This window comes from Schistocerca piceifrons, chromosome 7 (assembly GCF_021461385.2).
Source record: "Schistocerca piceifrons isolate TAMUIC-IGC-003096 chromosome 7, iqSchPice1.1, whole genome shotgun sequence".
Lineage (NCBI taxonomy): Eukaryota > Metazoa > Arthropoda > Insecta > Orthoptera > Acrididae > Schistocerca > Schistocerca piceifrons.
In genome coordinates this window covers 167,027,613-167,047,562 of record NC_060144.1, presented here as the reverse complement: position 1 = coordinate 167,047,562, position 19,950 = coordinate 167,027,613, and the positions used below count along the sequence as shown (strand labels likewise).

The following is a 19,950-nucleotide window of genomic DNA, read 5'->3' as shown; positions in this document are numbered from 1 at the left end:
CATATATGATTCCAAATCGTATAATGTGTTAGTAGAACGAACAACTGTGAGATATAGTCAGGGTTTCACCTGAAGTTCAGTTTTATTTTAAGAACATAACTAGCGACACTATTAATACAGCACTTGAAAAGCAAAGTTAGGATGCACTGGAATGGGTTCCAGTCTATTACATATTAATTGGAACCAACAATGTATTCGCTTTTACGTGTAAACTTACGCTCAAATGAAGTGTGTCACAACAATCATTTTTAGTTCTACGTTTTATAAACTATTTAGGAATACAGTGTCAAGCTTTCGTTTCAGGTACAGTCAATATTTTTGGAATGTGCTGATCTAAATCACACTGGGCTAACATACTCATCATCGGAGAAGCACGTTGCTGAAATTTATGTTACCACAACCAATGTTTCGGCTCCCTACCTTGAACAGTTTGTGAAGGAGAAAAGCGTAAATACAAGGCGCATTCAAATGAAAAGGAGACAGATGGAAAAAAGTAAGTTTAATATTTCAATAGTAACCGCCACAGATGTTAATATAATTGTCCCCCTGTGAGACAAGGCGGTCACTGCCTTATGGTAAAATGTTTGCGCTTGCCTATAGAAATATGACTGTACCCAGGCTGGCACCTTTTCGTCCGAAGCAAGCTGAGATCGCGTTGTCTTTCTTCTGGACTCAAAAAGTATGTAAATCGCATGGGGAGGGGTTGGAACTATACAGAGGATGTGTAAGCGCTTCCCAGCGTAAGTTCCGCAGTGTAGTCGAAACAACAGGCGCACCCGCTCCGGGTGAGTCATGATTATCTTTTCCTTTAACTGTAAGGACCCGCAGCTCATTGACTTTCTGGAATATGGCTCCACAATTAACGCACAGTGGTACCCAGACACTTTGCAGAAATTTAAGCGATCCATCATTCTCTTATGGGGTAATGCCTGCTCATGTAATGTCAAGATTGTTTCGATTACGCTACAGACATTTGTCCTTCATACACTCCCGAGCTCTCCCAATGCGATTACCGTATTTTTGGAGTCCTGAAGCCCGACATCGTGAACGTCGTTTTCTTTGGACGAGGAGGTCCATGGCTGCGTACAACCATTGTTCTGTAGGCAACACAAACATTTATACATAAAGCGATTGACGGGGTTTGCCTCACATTAAGAAAACATATCAATAGTTATTGCTTTTGAAATAATACTCTCTTTCCATTTGTCTCCTTTCCGTTTCACTGACCCTTATAGAGATGGAAGTTTCTAAGTTTCCATAAATATAATTTTGTTGTATCTTTTACGAAATGTTCAGTCCCCCATAGTACCAACGAAAATGAGTTGTCTTACGCTCAACAGTTTATTTCAATTTGTTGTGTACCGTAAAGTGATTTAAAGTAGGTACAGTGAATGTGACTATGAGAAAATGCTCTCTGTTTCTCGACTACAAGTCACTAATATTGAGCTGTCAAAGACAAAAGTCTACCTTATGCCCACAACACGTGACAGACTTCTTGTCTGGTTGCGACGTCATTCGATACAGCAATATTCTGGATGATGAAGACGTACAGGTGTGCACAGTAAGATTATACTACACTTATACCAAGATTTTGAAAGAGTCAGGGGCTCGATGTTTTCGCAACACACTTCGTTGCTGCTTGGTTAACCAGCCTTTCAAGAAACATGGCACGCGGCAGTAGAATGACCATTGTTTGAAGACACTGTAGAATTACCAAAACTATTTACCGTAAAATGAAGGTCAGTCCTTGGGTTGCACTATCGAAAACCCTAAAAATAATTTTTAGTACAGGTTTTACTAAGTATATTGGTCTGATGCGTAAGTCCCTAGCGGTTTCCAGTCAGTTCAATAAATACGACAGATACACATAACAGAGACTTTAGTCATCAATGATATATTCTCCTTTACTATATACAACAGTCTGCCACCACTGCGGTCACTCTTCGATCCAGCGACTCTATAAATCACATGGTTTTGAGGCGAAAACCTCGCCGAGTCACTTCCGCAGCGCATTTTTATCCTGAAAGGAAGATCCTTGAAGACTGTTCGACAGGGAGCAGGAAAGGTGACACTCTGAGAGCACAAGATCAAATAAATAAACGAATGACTTTCAAATCAACTCCTGTATGACGTCAGCCGAGCACGATGCGCGCGGGCGCTATCGTGGAGTAGCATCTCTTCACACAGTCGTCGTGGTCCTTATTCTTGGATTGCGTCTACAAGACGTCTTAATCGTTGACAATGAAAGTCAGCAGTGATAGTTCCATATCGGGGAAGCAAACTTTAGTAAACCACGCTGCCGCTGTCCCACCAGATGTATAACATTACCTCTTGCGAGCACGCGCAGGTGTTTGTACGGTGAGTTACTGCTTTGTTTTTGCCCTTCCACCCCCTTATTCTCATTATGTTAGCACAAACATATCATTTCTCGTCACCAGTGACGATACATTCAATAGCCAATTGAAAGAGCCAACTGCGGACGAGCGAACACAGACGCACAAATGGCCACCCACTGATTTTGTGATTTTGGTTTAGAACATGTGGTACACTTACATCCATGCAAATGTTACACGATGATGGAATGATCACATTTCATCATATTTAGCAGTTCTCGATTACAATTGTGGATTAGTGCGTTTAACAGATCTTCGTCAAAGCCCGAAGTTCTTCCTGAACGCCGTCCGTGGTGGCCGAGCGGTTGTAGGCGCTACAGTGTGGAACGGCGCGACCGCTACGGTCGCTGGTTCGAATCCTGCCTCGGACAGGGGTATATGTGATGTCCTTAGGTTAGTTAGGTTTAAGTAGTTCTAAGTTATAGGGGACTGATGACCTCAGTAGTTAAGTCCCATAGTGCTCAGAGCCATCTGAACCACCTTCTTAAACGTGGAGAGTTGCTAATGTCAAAACGATCCTCCTTAAAACGAGAAAAAACATTATCTTTCGGTGATCTGTAGAATGACATCCCGATATTCGGCGCAAACGTTTCTTGCTGCCTCCGGTGCTTTCACCCCTCTGGTTAATTCAAACGGATGACTTTGTGGGAAATGTTTCGATATCTCCACTTGGCACGCCATTTTCTAGCCTGCGCAGCTCCACTCACTATCTCCAAATGACTAAATGGCGGTATCCAAACTCAAACAGCAACAGTGAACCACAAATAAAAAATTGCAAGCGATAAATAAACCCACAGCAATCGGTATACCAACATGAAAACAAAAGCGCTACAAATTTATGCACCAACCTAACAAGGTAATGATAAATTATCTTAATACCAGTTACAGTTCGTTCAAACGCAGTTTACATTATTTGTTTCGAGCCATGAAGATCACCAGGTATTAACACACATACAAAAGTTAGTTAATTATAATATAAAATATTTCCATAAGTGATAATTATATTGTACTGGAGAGTACTGAGGAAAACCTGTAGAGTATATAACTAGGCAAAGGTATAACCAATTTTAATGTTATTTTGAGACAAGTAATGAAAATATGTCTCGAGTGGAAAAAGAAACATTAGGATCGACAAAGAAGTTATTACAGAATTAGCCCAAACTCGGAACCGGTAAGAACTGTAAAAGAATTCTGTCCTTCCTTTGTGAAACTAACCATGCCAGCATTTGTTTTATACCATTTAAGGAAACTGCAGAAAACCTAAATCCGGATGGTCAGGAATGAATGTGAAAGCCATTTCTTCTGATGCAGCTTTAGGGTGCTTAACTTTAAGCCGTTCTCTGTATCTCTCTCTTGATACATACAATTTGTTGAAGGTTTCTCTCAGCATACGCCAAAGAACTATGATCTTTAATTAGATCACAGTATACCTGTCTAAAAATATTTTTCTGTCATTATGACTGTCTGAAGATGCTGTTTACGTCTCGCAAATTGCCGATGAATTAATATTGGAAGATGGGAAACAACTTTCTGGAGCCCTCGTTTCCCTCTACTCATTTTCTGCCCTTTGCTCCAGAACGTTCCTGGCCACATAAATAGTAACACACGCACCTACATAAACACAAAGTTATACAGAAGTGTATACAAACACGGAAACGCGAAGAAAAGACAACCGAAGAACAAACAGCGACAGCTGGCAGCACTATAAACAGTAAACACACACAGCCAACACATTCGCAAGTGTAGTACTTTGGAGAAATGTGCTCGCACACGCAAAGAATCGGACATCTGGGTGTGTGCAAGGCATCAAGTTACAATTCCAGTTCGAGACATATGTAATAATAAGATACCAAAAATTGCATGTACACTCAAACAGCAGTTTCACTTTACGAAAAATGGAATAATGGAAAACTGTAATATGTCTGGCAAAGTGTTTGTTATATGTATACAACAATCATGTTTAACACTGCCTTTGGAAATAGTAAATAAATAAAAACGGTGGTGATAGTCCAATATATGTACACATAATTATTTAAACGTTACTAGCAATAACAAATCGGAGACGACGTTATTCAGCTCATTTTACTGGGAATAGTGACTTGACGTAAAACTTAAGCAATTAGTAAGTAAACGAACTGTTCCGTATTCTACTCACAAATACCTAAGACTCACATTCCAATACAGCAACGCTACTGACAAAACTATAGATAAGTAGATTATTGATTTAACTGCGAAAATGGCTGTTACTTCAGCTCTATTTTCTCAAAAAATGTGAAAATACAAAATAAACCCTACTTGAGCAATGACATTGTCTGGTAGAGGCACTCAAAGGAAAAACACCGATATATTCAGACACATGCTCCTCACAACAGCTGTATCGAAACCATAAAATCAGCGTAAATAAGCCAATAGCATCCTCTCAGAAATGCTCATTGCTAAATTTTTCACCATTTTAGGCCCCAAGAACGAAACGCACAACAAGGGGAATAACAAACCATCTTTTCCAGAAAAAACATTAACAATTTTTTTCTATTCTCCCCGAAAATGGTGAAATGAGCCGCTACTGTAGAACTTCCCAAAACTTCTGGCAATGAAAGATGATATTTTACCACCAGAGCAACACAACGTCAACTAGGACTTAAACTGAAACTAATGAAAGTATTACAGAATGTTTTATTAACCGTACAACAATGCTGATCATATTTTTCTAGTATAGAAAAAGCTTCACCGTCATCTCCTCCCCTAAAATGATGAAGGGTGAAGTGCACCACTCCTCAAAAACCTTAGAAATATAAGGAGATTAAAGCTCAATTTTTTTAACCGCTTGTGACACATGACGTCAACTGGCCCTAAAACTGAAACAATTTAATATAGTATAAAAAGCTGTGTAAGCTGAATCTCAATGTCAGTGGTATATACGCTGCAACTTAAAACGCTGTGTATGTATTTCTCTATCAACATAAACAATTGAAATCAACCCATAAATAATTTGTAAATATGCTAAAATATATTTAATGACGAGGCATTTAAATATGACAATGTAGCATAACATACAAAATATTCGAATGCAGCATAAATCAATACCAGTTTTAGCACAAAATTTTTACACTGTGCTTTTTATTAAGTTTTATTTTTATTTCATTATATTTTACAATCAGAGTTCGTTGTATAGTCTCCCGTGATCTAGCACACACGGAAAAAACAATTTTTCTTTTCTTATGAGTTTTCACTGTCCCTTTGGCACTAAGCTAGGAGGTATTGTAATCCTAATACATAGGAACCTTATTTAAGAAATTGAAGTCTATGCTTAATTTGTTGAACATGTCCAAACCCTTAACTGAAATGAACTCATCAATTTCCTTGTCTGAATTAGTAAAGAGATTCAGAACACAATCTGATAGTAAATATTTTGATACGTTCTGAATATCCCACTGTGCAAAAGTGCTCTATTTAAATTCGTAAATTTATATTAGGCCAGAAATTAAATACACCAAACAATTTTGTTACTGCAGCACGTATTACAGCGTAACTGTTTTGGTCTTCAAAAATGATTCAAATGGCTCTGAGCACTATGGGACTTAACATATATGGTCATCAGTCCCCTAGAACTTAGAACTACTTAAACCTAACTAACCTAAGGGCATCACACAACACCCAGTCATCACGAGGCAGAGAAAATCCCTGACCCCGCCGGGAAACGAACCCGGGAACCCGGGCATGGGAAGCGAGAACGCTACCGCACATGTTTTGGTCTCCAAAGTTTCCCACTGAAGAGTTCTAACTATATATGTTTTAGTACAATTACTAACCCTGATTCGAACAGTGATAACACACAAATCTCTTCATTTAAATACTTTAAGTGCTGATAGCACATCTTTAAAGCACTCGAACGATCCTTGCATTTACTCTTTCGCGCACTTTTAGTTCTTTTAAAAAGCGGAAGTCGTTGTAAAGCGGCCCGAATTCTGATGAACTCAGACACCAACACTTTCCTATACTCACAAGTGTTATTGAGCCCATGCCATTCACTAACACTAAGGGAAAGCTGAGGAGAAAAGAGGAGCATCTTTAGGTAATAAATTCCTTTGGCCAACCACTTTGCACAATGCAGAACACCAGATGGTCTTACTTGTATGTTCAAATGCAGCTGTCCCCAGGAACATTATGCAAAATTCAACGAATTAAAGGTGATCGATTTTCGGACTTTCTTCCTTTACTAGTTTTAGGAAGAAGTGCTTCGTCAACATCGAAATTGATGAAACCTCAAGTAAATGTTCATTTCTATCTTTATAATTTGCTTTTTGCATATAATTTCACTATAGTCTAAAATTTTAAAAAAATTTTAGGGCAGGAGTAATTGCTACTTGGGGTAACTTATTTTCGAGTGCCTTCCGTGTCACTAGTTCGTACATGTGGTGATGGAAGAGAAATACAGCAGCTGTTTTCCTGAACGAGATTTTTCTCTCAGCAGCGAAGTGTGCGCTGATATGAAACTTCCTGGCAGATTAAAACTGTATGCCGGACCGACACTCGAACTCGAGAGCTTTGCCTTTCGTGGGCAAGTGCTCTACCGACTGAGCTATCCAAGCACGGCTCCCTAGCCTTCCTCATAGCTTCAGTTCTGCCAGTACCTCGTCTCCTACCTTCCAAACTTCGCAGAAGCTCTTCTGCAAACCTTGCAGAACTTGCCCTCCTGGAAGAAAGGATATTGTGGAGACATGGCTTAGCCACAGCCTGGGGGATGTTTGCAGAATGACATTTTCGTTCTGAAGCGGAGCGTACGCTGATCCGATCATCCAGGAAATTTCAGCTGTCTTCAAAAAAATCAAATGGCTCCGAGCACTATGGGACTTAACATCTGAGGTCATCAGTTCCCTAGACTTAGAACTACTTAAAACTAACCTGAGGACATCACACAAAACCATGCCCGAGGCAGGATTCGAACCCGCGGCCGTAGCAACAGCGCGGTTCCGGACTGAAGCGCCTACAACCGCTCTCTTACAAAGACCGGCTCAGCTTTCTTCCTGCTAACTGTTTCAACAAGTGCCTTTATGCGGTGGTTTCACAATAAAGAATATGATCTTTCTCGACCAGTTCCCAAAGCTTTTTTGCATTTTAAGCTGCCTGTCATTGTTCTTTCCAACTGAAATAGGCAATACTGACACACCAATTGATTGTTTTTGATCTCCGTAAGTTATAATGACTGGTACTCTTTCAGAATTTGAACCCCGGGCGTTTAACACTGGTACCAGCTTATTGTTCCAATGCAGATGCACAAAAATAGGATTCTGCTCTTTAAACAAATATGTAATGTTTTCTGAAATGCTTTCGACATACTCGTATTTGCACAGAACGATGACTAAGTGCCATTTTATCGACGTTATGTCCAAAGGCCTCGGCTGTAGCCTCAAGAGCGAATACAGCATCCGTCTGACTTAACTGACACCTGTCTAAAACAGCGCTTTCGTTTGAAGTCATAAAACACAATCTTTCACATTTATTTTCCTATTTTGCTTTTACCTTATATCACTTATGGCTGCATCCCTATCAGAAACTGAAGCTGAATTTGAAGACGATTGTGAGAATGATACGATCATCATAAGCACTCACTTCAAACATTTCTTCAGACAAATTAGTTACTTTCCAAAATCTGTGAGCTTATACCACCTTTCAGCTTCCATTATTGCTCTTTCATAACATTAAATTTCACCCTTTTCTTCTTTGCTGCCTACGTTCGGTCAACATTTCCAAGATACTTCTACGGCTGGGCACTCACGAATGTAAGAAAGAATGTTTATACTCCCGCATTTTCATCGTGTTCAAAGCATTAGCATTCGAAACATCGAAGAGATTATTTACACTCACGGAAAACTTACACTCTCGTTCTTTGTGAGTGCTTGTCTTTCTATGAACACTTTATTGCATTCTATTGCGCCGCTCTGGATGTAAGTCTGTAAGTTTCCTTGTACAGTGAGATAGAGCTCTTGTAGGAGTACTAGACCTCTCCCAGAATATTACGCATTCACACGGGACTAAATGAGCACTTTTGCTGACAGTAGATTTCATTTCCTGCATGCGACAAAACCGTTGATTAAATGCCTATTTATGACCACTGATTATGTGTTTAACTCCACCAACTAAATGAATAATGGCGTCACCTCTTCTTAAACTACCTGTTATGACGTAAATAAACATTCAAGACGTAGTATAAGGGTAACGACGCTGTAGTGAAGGTGGGCAGTATGACAGCAGACAGTTCAGCATACGCATAAGCGGTAATAAGCCAACACGTAGAGACATGATGCAACATGGCCCAGTTCTCTACCCCTGCGGCATGGGCTTCTCATTTTAGGTTTCCACAACATAGGTCCTAAAATTCTTCTTGAAAAAATGTAAAAAAGCTAGGGGTTGCGTGCGAAGAAATACGAAATTCGGGAAAGAAGGACTATCCTATATAAATGAAATTAATTGCAAAAGAGTAGAGGGAAAGGGGGGAAGGGAAAGTGAAAGGATGAGGTATAGTGAATGGGTACATCGTAAGAGAGGCGTGTGTCATAGCGCTGTTATTTCTCTCGACCTGCCCATGCCATGCTTATATCAACCTGACGTTTAAATGACAAATTTCGGCTAAAGTCCCTATTACCCTCCCCATTACTAAATATTTGCTTCCCAGAGATCTTGAATACTGTTTTAAACGGATGGTTGTTTCTAAAAACTGGGATGAAAAATCTTATTCCTTGGTTGAAATATTTATTTCGTTTTTTGTGCATCATATAACAAGAAAACGATACTTAATTTTACTAAACATTTCTTTTATGCGATGGTGTTATTCATAGTATAAAAAAGTAAAAGAAAAAAAGGATCAGACATCTTAAGTTATGTTTTCTTGGTCTGCGTCCAGTTCTAAGTTGCAGGAGCGTCAATGTTCACTATCTGTCAATGATCATTTACCAGCAAATCACCGATGGAACGTACTGTTAAAGTGCTTAACATGTTATCCGCTCACATCATGACAATTTGCCTAAAATGAATAGAGAAGCGGTTTCAAAATATGCATTATAATAATATGCTACACAGTAGCGTTTATGCAAGCGCATCCAAACATCTACAATTTCTGCGATTTTTTTAATACGAAATTTTCAACAAAAGCATTCTCATTATTCCTAAAAGATTGCTATGCTACTTCAAAAATGGTTCAAATGGCTCTGAGCACTATGGGACTTAACATCTGAGGTCATCAGTCCCCTAGAACTTAGACCTACTTAAACCTAACTAACCTAAGGACATCACACACATCCATGCCCGAGGCAGGATTCGAACCGGCGACCGTAGCGGTCGCGCAGTTCCAGACTGTAGCGCCTGGAACCGCTCCGCCACAGCGGCCGCCTATGCCACTTCCTCTTTCTATTAACATAAATTCCAACTGAGAATCTTTAAAAAATTTATGATTTATGAATCGATAAATACACCTGCTTTCACCTATCGAAATTCAGACTGAGGAACTCAGGGCATAACGAAGAGAATGCCGAACTTTTTACACTTAAAGCTGTTACGTAGTTTCTCATGAACCCCAAATTTATATGAAGTGTCAGATTCACAACATTCTTTCCTCCATAAGTTAATTACCACCTTTTAGTGGAAGTTTTCTGGTGAATACTGTTCGCAAGGGAGACTACAGTACTTGGTGTAACTGTAATGCAGTAATAATGATACAAAAGTAACTTTAAATCCTCACAACGTTCCGCCGCTTTTTACATATTTGGATGTATATCTTTTGTATTGTACTCTATTCTTTTTAAGTAACTTCTGGAAATGGCAATATATGATTACTTATTATGACCAATTGTAACAAGGGAAGACCCTGTTATCTGGATACAGTAGCGCTGACCCCGTGACGAAGACGTGTATCCGATCACCTGATATTACTACTCTGTGAGGATTACATGTTCAGGCAGTTCTGCCAGCTGCCCAAAAGGGGGACGCTGTGTGGTGGAAATAGCGTAATAACGGATAATGGCTGAAACTGCCAAACTAGAGATAATACGCGAATATTAACGTCCGTTTCGTGCTCAGTACCAAATTAACAAAATTTAGTCCATATCGTTTGCGTAACATTGTTTGTTTCGGATAGTATAATGAACTCAGATGTGTTTAATTAGATCGGGACTGTTAACGATTCCAGTATCTGACCACGTCAAATTGGGGTTAGGTGCACCCGTTAATTGAAGAACCAATGCAAAAGATGGTGTGTTCTTTGGCTTATGGGTGCTTCTTATATGCTTGGTTGGTGCTTTGCGTTTGAGGTTGTGTTCACCTTGTGGCCGTATAAGAAATTAATCGTCTACATACTTCAGTGAAACTTACTACTATGAGTGCGAGAAAGGATCCGATTTTTTCTCCTTCCCGAGTATGCTAACAAAGTAACGCCATGTTTAACGATCATATACAGCCGCTCATTCGATTAAAGACCAGTACCTAATAACAGGAACGTTGCACAGGTCCCACCAATACACAAGAAAGCAAATAGAAGCAATCTACTGAGTAATACCACTGACATCAATTTGCAGTAAGATTTGGGATCATGTAGTGTGTTCAAAAATACTGAAACACTTCGATGATAATGATCTATTGACACACAGAATCGATTTATAAAATGTCAAACTCGTGAAACACAGGTGGCCCTTCATTTACCTGAAGTAATGAGTTCTATCGACAGGGGATCTCAAGTTGATTCTACCATGTACACTATTTCTCAAGTCGACATCTCGTTTTCTCAACTCACAGTAGTAGAGTCGAGGGGCATGAAAGGGAAGCAGTGGTTGGGAAGGGAGTGAGACAGGGTTGTAGCCTATCACCGATGCTATTCGGCTCTGAGCACTATGGGACTTAACTTATAAGTTCATCAGTCCTCTAGAACTTAGAACTACGTAACCCTAACTAACCTAAGGACATCACACACGTCCATGCCCGAGGCAGGATTCGAACCTGCGACCGTAGCGGTCGCGCGGTTCCAGACTGTAGCGCCTAGATCCGCTCGGCTACTCCAGCCGGCCCCGATGCTATTCAATCCGTATATTGAGCAACCAGTAAAGGAAACAAAAGAAAAATTCGGAGTAGGAATTAAAATCCATGGAGAAGAAATAAAAACTTTGAGGTTCGCCGATGACATTGCAATTCTGTTAGAGACAACAAGGGATCTGGAAGAGCAGCTGAACGAAATGGACAGTGTCTTGAAAGGAGAATATAAGATGAACATCAACAAAAGCAAAACGAACATAATCGAATGTAGTCGAATTAAATCGGGTGATGCTGAGGGTATTAGATTAGGAAACCAGACACTTAAAGTAGTAAATGAGTTTTGCTATTTGTGGATCAAAATAACGGATGATGGTCGACGTAGAGAGGATATGAAATGTAGACTGGAAATGGCAAGGAAAGCGTTTCTGAAGAAAAGAAATTTGTTAACATCGAGTATAGATTTACGTGTCGGGAAGTCGTTTCTGAAAGTATTTGTATGGAGTGTGGCCATGGATGGGCGTGAAACGTGGGCGATAAATAGTTTGGACAAGAAGAGAATAGAAGCTTTCGAAATGTGGTGGTATAGAAGGATGCTGAAGATTAGATGGGTTGATAACTAATGAGGAGGTAGAATTGGGGAGAAGTGAAATTTGTGGCACAATCTTACTGGAAGAAGGAATCGCTTGGTAGGACATATTCTGAGGCATCAAGGGATCACCAATTTAGTACTGGAGGTCAGCGTGGAGGGTAAAAATCGTAGAGGGAGACCAAGAGATGAATACACTAAGCAGATTCAGAAGCATGTAGGCTGCAGTAGGTACTGGGAAATGAAGAAGCTTGCACAGGATAGAGTAGCATGGAGAGCTGCATCAAACCAGTCTCTGGACTGAAGACGACAACAACAACAACAGTAATCGTACTGGGATGAATGAGGTAACGTCTTGTTGTATTGAGAAATGGCACCACGGTACTGTAACGTGAGAGATTAACACGTGAGGACGCAGGATGTCTGTGGCGTGCCGTTGTGGCGTCAGAGATTATTCAGTCACACCAGCCGTGACCCGAAGTCATACCGTAAGGCATTCCAAACCATGACGCAAGGAGTTGTACCACAGTGCATCGTCGAAAAGTTATAAGAATAGGACATCACCCATGTCATCACAGTACTAGCCGTTAATGGACATTCTGGGTAGTCAGAACCACGTGTTGTGGTATTAACGGCAAGCAACGCTTGGGACGGTGATTCTCTCGTACCATAGGTGTTAGTCTCCGACCAGCGATGTTGGATGACACAGAATGCTGAGCGGACACCATTATTTGTTCCGAGATGAGAAGTGCAGATGTTAAGCGGTTACGATGGACATGATGCACGATATGGTGATCCTACCTTGTGATGTCAGAAATGGTCAACCAGAAACTAGATGACGAGTATGCCTACCCTCAAAGTCTCATGTAGTCCAACATCGGACGACTATCACATCGGAATCCCCGATTGATCTGAATCTTCCACGAACTGACCAGCCGGCCAAATGGACACCCTCAAAGAGGCCCGTTTCGAGCTCCGCCAGGTGCTAATATCGCTGCGTTACACGAGTACGTCACATCTCTGAGTCCTCATAGTAAACAATCAACGCCTCACGATGTTCGCGTTCCTCATATTACCTACCGGTCCTGGTAACCACACTGAACAGGACGTCATTTCTGCACTCTGCTTGCCGTGATTCGTGGCACAGAGAATTGTATTCTTTATCATTTACACACCCGTCGATGTCATGCATGTGTACGATGTTGTACTGACATATCTCCTGGGTGCTTCACTTTCTTGTTACGCAGAGTATATCCAACCACTGTTTTATGCGTTAGACATTTCTCTTGTTGAGTGTTAATTAAGTAAATAAATTAGTGAAATCAAAGTGAACTAAGAAAGTAGAATATAAATGGAAAACTTGGTTTAGTTTAGAGAGTTACATACTGGCATTCAGCGGGCAGAACAGAAGAAACAATGACCGTGGAGTCAGCGAGTTCCACATAAGCGGGCGCTGTCGATTCAGCCGTCAGGGCATCGCCCGACCGGCTCACGTGTTTCTAAGTTGTCGCATGAGCAAAGGCCCTCGCCTACATTCCAAGAGCCAATGACCGACGTTAAGAAGATTCTTCGAGAAGCCTTTCAACGTGACGGAAGAAGCAATGACCGGCTCACGTGTTTCGCAGTCGTCACATGCGATCAGAGGCCCCCGCCTACATTCCAAGAGCCAATGACCGAGGTCAAGAAGATTCTTCGAGAAGCTTTTCAACGTGACAGAAGAGGCAATGGCCGTGAAGTCGTTCACCCCCAGTGAACTGAAGTGAATAAATACGCGAGACGCGGTGGGCCCGAGAGGAAGACAGATGAAGACAGACGGAGACGAAGACGAGAGACGAAGGAAGAAAAGAAGAGTAGCAGTAGTTTTCAGTCAGTTTCGGTGCTGAAGACCGTCATGCAAGAAGAGACTGCATCATGCACAGACGCACCAAGTCCGCCGCTGTAATGGAATAGCAAGCAGCAGCCGCGGCGCCAGAAGACAGAAGATAAAAGGTATTGGAAGTCTGGTTTTTACATACCCGGGTGACTCGTGAGGACGGGAAGGAGACGGCCTCACATCAGTAGTTACCTGTGAGCTGGGATGAAGACCTGACAGCCGAAGACTGGCAAGCGGGAGTCCGGGGTTCGAGTTCGGGACACTGGCCTTCCACCGCCGCGCCGCTCCGCTGGTCGACGCACAACACACGCGGCCGCTTAGAGAAGAGAAACACTGGGACGCCACATTCAAGGTATCACCATCCGATGCACGACGTCGCTCGCAATAATTAAACGGGCCACCTCGCGCTGCGCGTCTCCGGTCAGCTGGGCGAGACGGCGACACGAGATACACACCGCTACGCGTAATCAGACGCCGCCGCCGCCGCCGCCGCCGCCGCCGCCGCCGCTGTCGCAGCAGAAGGCTACGCAAACGACACGGCTGCCGCTCTCCGAACCAGAACGTCCCAGTAAGATACAGTTGTACGAAAACTTTCAATAAAAGTTAACTTATGTAAGAATGATGTTTCATTCGACCTCATACCCGAGCCAAGGAAGAACCCACCCTGCCCACATGTTAAGAGAGAAAAGTTAATTTATTTAATATTTTCACCCTGACAGAATGCTTTAGAATGCTCATCCTGACAATTGACAGCATCAAAAGAGAAAACACAGTTACATTGAGTGAAAGAAGTGTCACATTTAGTAACACAATTGTTACATTTAGTGTCCAGAAGCCGTAATAGTTGTTACACTCTCGTTGACTTGTTACAGCTCATCTTCATTCCTTAAGTGATCAATGCATCTAATCTCCAACAGTAACGACACAGTAATACCACATTACAATTGCTTCTAATTGTTTCATTTCAATCTCCCCACTCTTTAAATTTCGCACTTGTACAGACCTTTGCTCGAAACGTTGCTTTTCCTGAATCTCCTTCCGGTTTCAATGTTAGTATTTTGGATATTAACAAATCTTTTAGGAAAGAAATCCCTTTCATCATGAACAATTCTTGCTGCAGCTTCTGTCTTGCGTGATTTTTGTGTCATCAGTTTTACTTCCTGGATGGTGAAATTGTTCCACCTGTTTAAGAGTCTGTTATACAAAAGTAACGTTTAGCTATATGTACTTGCTATGAACATCATTATCTTACTTTTCATCTTGTTTATGTGCAAGTTGTAGCTACCATCTAGTACACGTGACGTCTTATTAAACCTCAGACTAAACTGCTGTTTACGTATTCTGCATTTATCCATTGTTGACAGAGACAGTATCATATTGGTTTTCCACCCGTGAAAAGCTACTCGCTGTTCGGGACAGTCCGTTACATCCCTCGTTGACTCTTTAATATACATAACTAAGTATCAATGGTGCTAATTAGGTATACTGAATTAAGTATCAGTGGTGCTAATTAGCAACTCAATCTTTCCTTATTTTGGTACCTAGCATCTTTACACTAGCGCTGACTGCCCGACTCTGCTTCGCATAAAGAGGATGCATAAACGTTCTACTGTTGTAGTTGATAACGGACTGACTTATTATTCATATATTATTTTTATTAATCTATTGGCATTCACGAGGCTCAAAAATACTTTTCTTGGATTTCCGCCTAGTCTATATAAAATGAGTAGACACGTTGACATAAATTTTGGCTGTTCCCTGTCTGCGAACCATAGACATTTATTTTCCTCATATTTATCCAAATGATTATAGATTATAGATACATTCAGCTATAGACTTCATTCCGTTTTCCCGTCCAGTGTTTAGATAGTGTGTCTTGTAACTCGCTGTAAATAACTTAAGTTAAGCAAACGTACGTATTTCATACATAACGTGGTTACTACTCATATCATTACTTGAAAACGGTTTTTGAAGCTTCGCCATCAGCAGCGTCTTCTCACAATAAAAGATAAATTCGGTAGAGAAGTGAGAGACAACTGTGGAATTTATTATTAGACCACAAAAGTCATCATAATTTATATTCACTCTGGGTACAGTAACTCATCGGCTAAACAAACCAAAATGTATTAACTGATGACGACGTAAATTTCAGTATGTCGATAGAAACATGTTAATTTTCCCCGCATAGGTTGTGGCTGCATGTATCAGTGTCGAATGCAATAAAGGTGACAAAAAAAATTCATGACACAGTGATAGAAGCGAGTAATATGTCAGGTTACCACAAATGTGGTATCATTATGATTTGTGAAGGTGACTGAATTATGAATACCAGAAACAGTTCTCTGTTTATGGAAATTTGCATATATGTAGCAAACTCTCACAATGTAATTAAAGTACGCACGTGTATGACCTATTCAAAACTTTTTACAGGTGCACATCTGAAAATCTAGAACATCATATCTCATAGTTATATATGCCATTCCCAAATTTATTCACCAGTCCTATAAACAGACGCTCCTATATTATTTCAGCATAATTCTCAGATGCAGATTGTAGGTTGTCAATGCCAAATAACGCAATAAACTGGCCCATCATTGCAAACGACGCAGAAGGAGCCTTCCTGAAAAGCGTTTATGTTAGCTGACGGTAATTTAACGCATGAGAGAAGCAGCACAGATTGTTTCTCACGTAAAGAAAATATCGAGTTGTAGTGAATCTGCGTGGGTAGGTTAAGAGCCTCAGAAACATTCTTCAGTAATTGGGAGGTTAAATTTGTTTTTGTTTACAAGCTCCCGCAATTTCTTTATCACAGTACCCGACTGCGGACTTCTGCGAAACGAACTATAAAAGAAATACGAGAACGTGTATTTATAGCTTGAATTGAAATTTGAAATGCGGCTATATTTTAGCATTCCGTGAAACAAATCTATTTCGGGAAAAGCACGAGAGCAATTATAACTCGGAAACATTCGAAGAAAGGCAATCAGCATTTAGAATTTCGAAATTAAACCAATTAAAAAAATTCACCATGGTACAGTCGAAAAGAAAGCAGAGTGATATTCAATTTACCTAGACCAACAATATGCAGTATCTAATAAGACTTTTATACCGTAAATCAGTTCAGGATATTCTTTTACTGTATTAAATCGATAACATATCGTTAAACGTCTCGACGTCATTAGAGACAGAACGAAGTTCTGACAGGGCAGGTTGCAGAAGTAATTTATTTGCGCCGTTTTATGTGTTAATGTTGAAGGGTAATGTAGTTAAGAATCGTTGACTATATCTGAAAATATCATATTTTGAGTCATTCAAAATTCTACTTTCAGAAATCACTCTGTACTACGCATACCATATACTGCTTCACTGATAGCGTACTAAATCTGTGAATGACGAAATTTCACCAATGGGAATACATAGTGGTTTGTCTAAGGCCATGGACGGCACTGTTTGCAACATTAATTTGTTTCTATGGTACTATGAGAGCGAGGTTTATTTCATGTTTAATTAATGGGAAGCGAATGGCAGTGGTAGACTATTTATGCAGTTACATATAATTATGAGTATTCTGGTACAGTTTAAAATTGAGACCACTCCCGTTCTTGCTGTAGAGGAATCTTATACTGTGCTCTGCTGTAAGTCAGAAACGATGCTCGTAGCTGAGATGCAAGAATCATAATCAAATCCAAAACACGTGCAATAACATCATGAACAATAAAAAGTTTATCGAAATTATATAATGGTTGGTTCTCGGTAATGATCTGTAAGTGTCTCAGAACACACTTCATTCAATTCTGTACTAGGCAGGATACATCGTCATGATCAAGAATATTGTATGTGGTAAAGTAAATTGTAAATGTCAGTATTCAAAATTCTTGACTGTTCATATTCCCCAGAAGTTGAGTTGACATTGACGTATTACATTTCAGTACAGATTTTCTTTCCATGCATGTACTGAGATGGTGATGAGGGCATAAATAGTCTTTTTTTTTTGTACAGAGCATATGACCATAAATTAACCACATGTGATTTACTTTTCTGGGTTAATACCACTACTAGACACGCATTCATTGCATCCTCGAACTTCGTATGGGTAACTGTTTAAAATCCTCTGCAGTGTAACTACAGTCTCGCCATAAATTTACTGTCTTATTAATTTTGTCGTCAAGAATCAATCACAATCTGAAAATAATAATAACACTTATAAGCATATCGCTAGTAACAAGAATGATGTAATTATCCACTACTTAACCTTAGTGATACAAAAAGAGTGAAAAATGTGTGCAGCCATACAAACGTAAGACTATCTCGATGGTAAATAAAACTGTTATATTTGGCTGTAAAATTATAAGTTTAAATAATTTGAACTTTGTCGCTTCCTTTGCTTATTAAATGAGTTTCAGTGTATATAGTATGTATTAAAGTATATTGAGGATTAAGATTAAAGTAAAAACCTACTTATCTAAATGATCTGCTTGTAGCCTTATTTTCTACAGAGAGCATGTATCCGATCTGTAGACCTATTGACGTATTTATGTCACAGAGATTTGCTTCAGATGTGAGCAACAGCACACGTGAATAACCAATTAACTAACAAACATGCCATATCAGGTTCTTGTCTTACATTGTTCGACGAAAGCACGGACATTCTAAAACTTGTTGATCTGTTTTGGAATTCTGCTTTCCCAAATAATAATAACGTCACTCAGACAATGTGCCCACTCTCATTCAGTCTTATGGTTAAGTCAAACATCTGCTAACCAAAACAGGCTTTGACCATGCTTCAGTTCTGCGATGCAAAATTTCATGTGGTATTGTATTTCATGTATTTCATAATGCGCACATCAAAAAAAGCTTTGCATTACCCCGGTTCCCAGAACTGTTGAAGATAGACGTTGACTGTGGATATTGTATCACAGACACAGTCCCTTTGACTGTTCAGGCATGTCACTACACATGCCCAAAGACGTAAGCAACGATGCATGAGCAGCGCCTATTAGACGGAGGAGTCCGATAGCCGATCAGTTGCAGTCATACCACCAGGAAGAAGGTACACGGCTCGTGTTGTCTGTAGTTCAATCTTGCCTAGACGATCAATGCTGCGAATCTATCGCGTCCCTATTTTTACTTTGTGCCAGGAAGGACTATCAGCAAGGCAAGTGGCTAGGCGTCTCGGAGTGAACCAAAGCGATGTTGTTCAGACATGGAGGAGATACTGAGAGACAGGGCCGCCCAAGGGCTACTAATACTGTGGGTGACTGCTATCTACGGATTAAGGCTCGGAGGAACCCCGACAGCAACGCCACCATTATGAATAATGCTTTTCGTGCAGCCACAGGACATCGCGTTACGACTCAAACTGTGCGCAGTAAGCTGCATGATGTGCAACTTCACTCCCAACGTCCATGGCGAGATCCATCTATGCAACCACGACACCAAGCAGAGCGGTACAGATGGGCCCAACAACATGCCGAACGGTCCGCTTTGGGTTGGCATCACGTTCTCTTCACCGATGAGTATCGCATATGCCTTTAACCAGACAATCGTTGGAGACGTGTTTGGAGGAAGCCCGGTCAGGCTGAACGCCTTAGGCACAGCGTCCAGCGAGTGCAGCGCGGTAGTCTTTTCCTGCTGTTTTGATGTGGCACTGTGTACGCCGCTGGTGGTCATGAAAGGCGCCGTAATGGCTTTATGATACATGAATGCCATCCTCCGACCGATAGTGCAACCATATCGGCTGAATATTGGCGAAGCATTCGTTTTCATGGACGATAATTCGCGCCCCCATCGTGCACTCCCTTCAGGATAACGACATCGCTCGTCTAGAGTGTCCAGCATGTTCTACAGATTTGAATCCTATCGACCATGCCTAGGATAGATTGAAAAGGGCTGTTTATGGACGGCGTCCCCCACCAACAACTCTGAGGGATCTACGCCGAATCGCCGTTGAGGAGTGGAACAATCTGGACCAACAGTTCCTTGCCGAATTTGTGGATAGGATGCCACGACGAATACAGGGATTCATCAATGCAAGAGGACTGTACAGCAGTCTGGACCACCACCCCTGAAGGTCTGTATGG

The 19,950-nt window shown here is 40.8% G+C and overlaps 1 protein-coding gene across 1 annotated transcript in view; it reads left to right on the top strand.

The window, feature by feature from the left end:
- LOC124805526 (hemicentin-2-like) overlaps positions 1–19,950 on the top strand; it is a 179,246-nt gene that overhangs the window by 301 nt on the left and 158,995 nt on the right. The window lies entirely within an intron of this gene.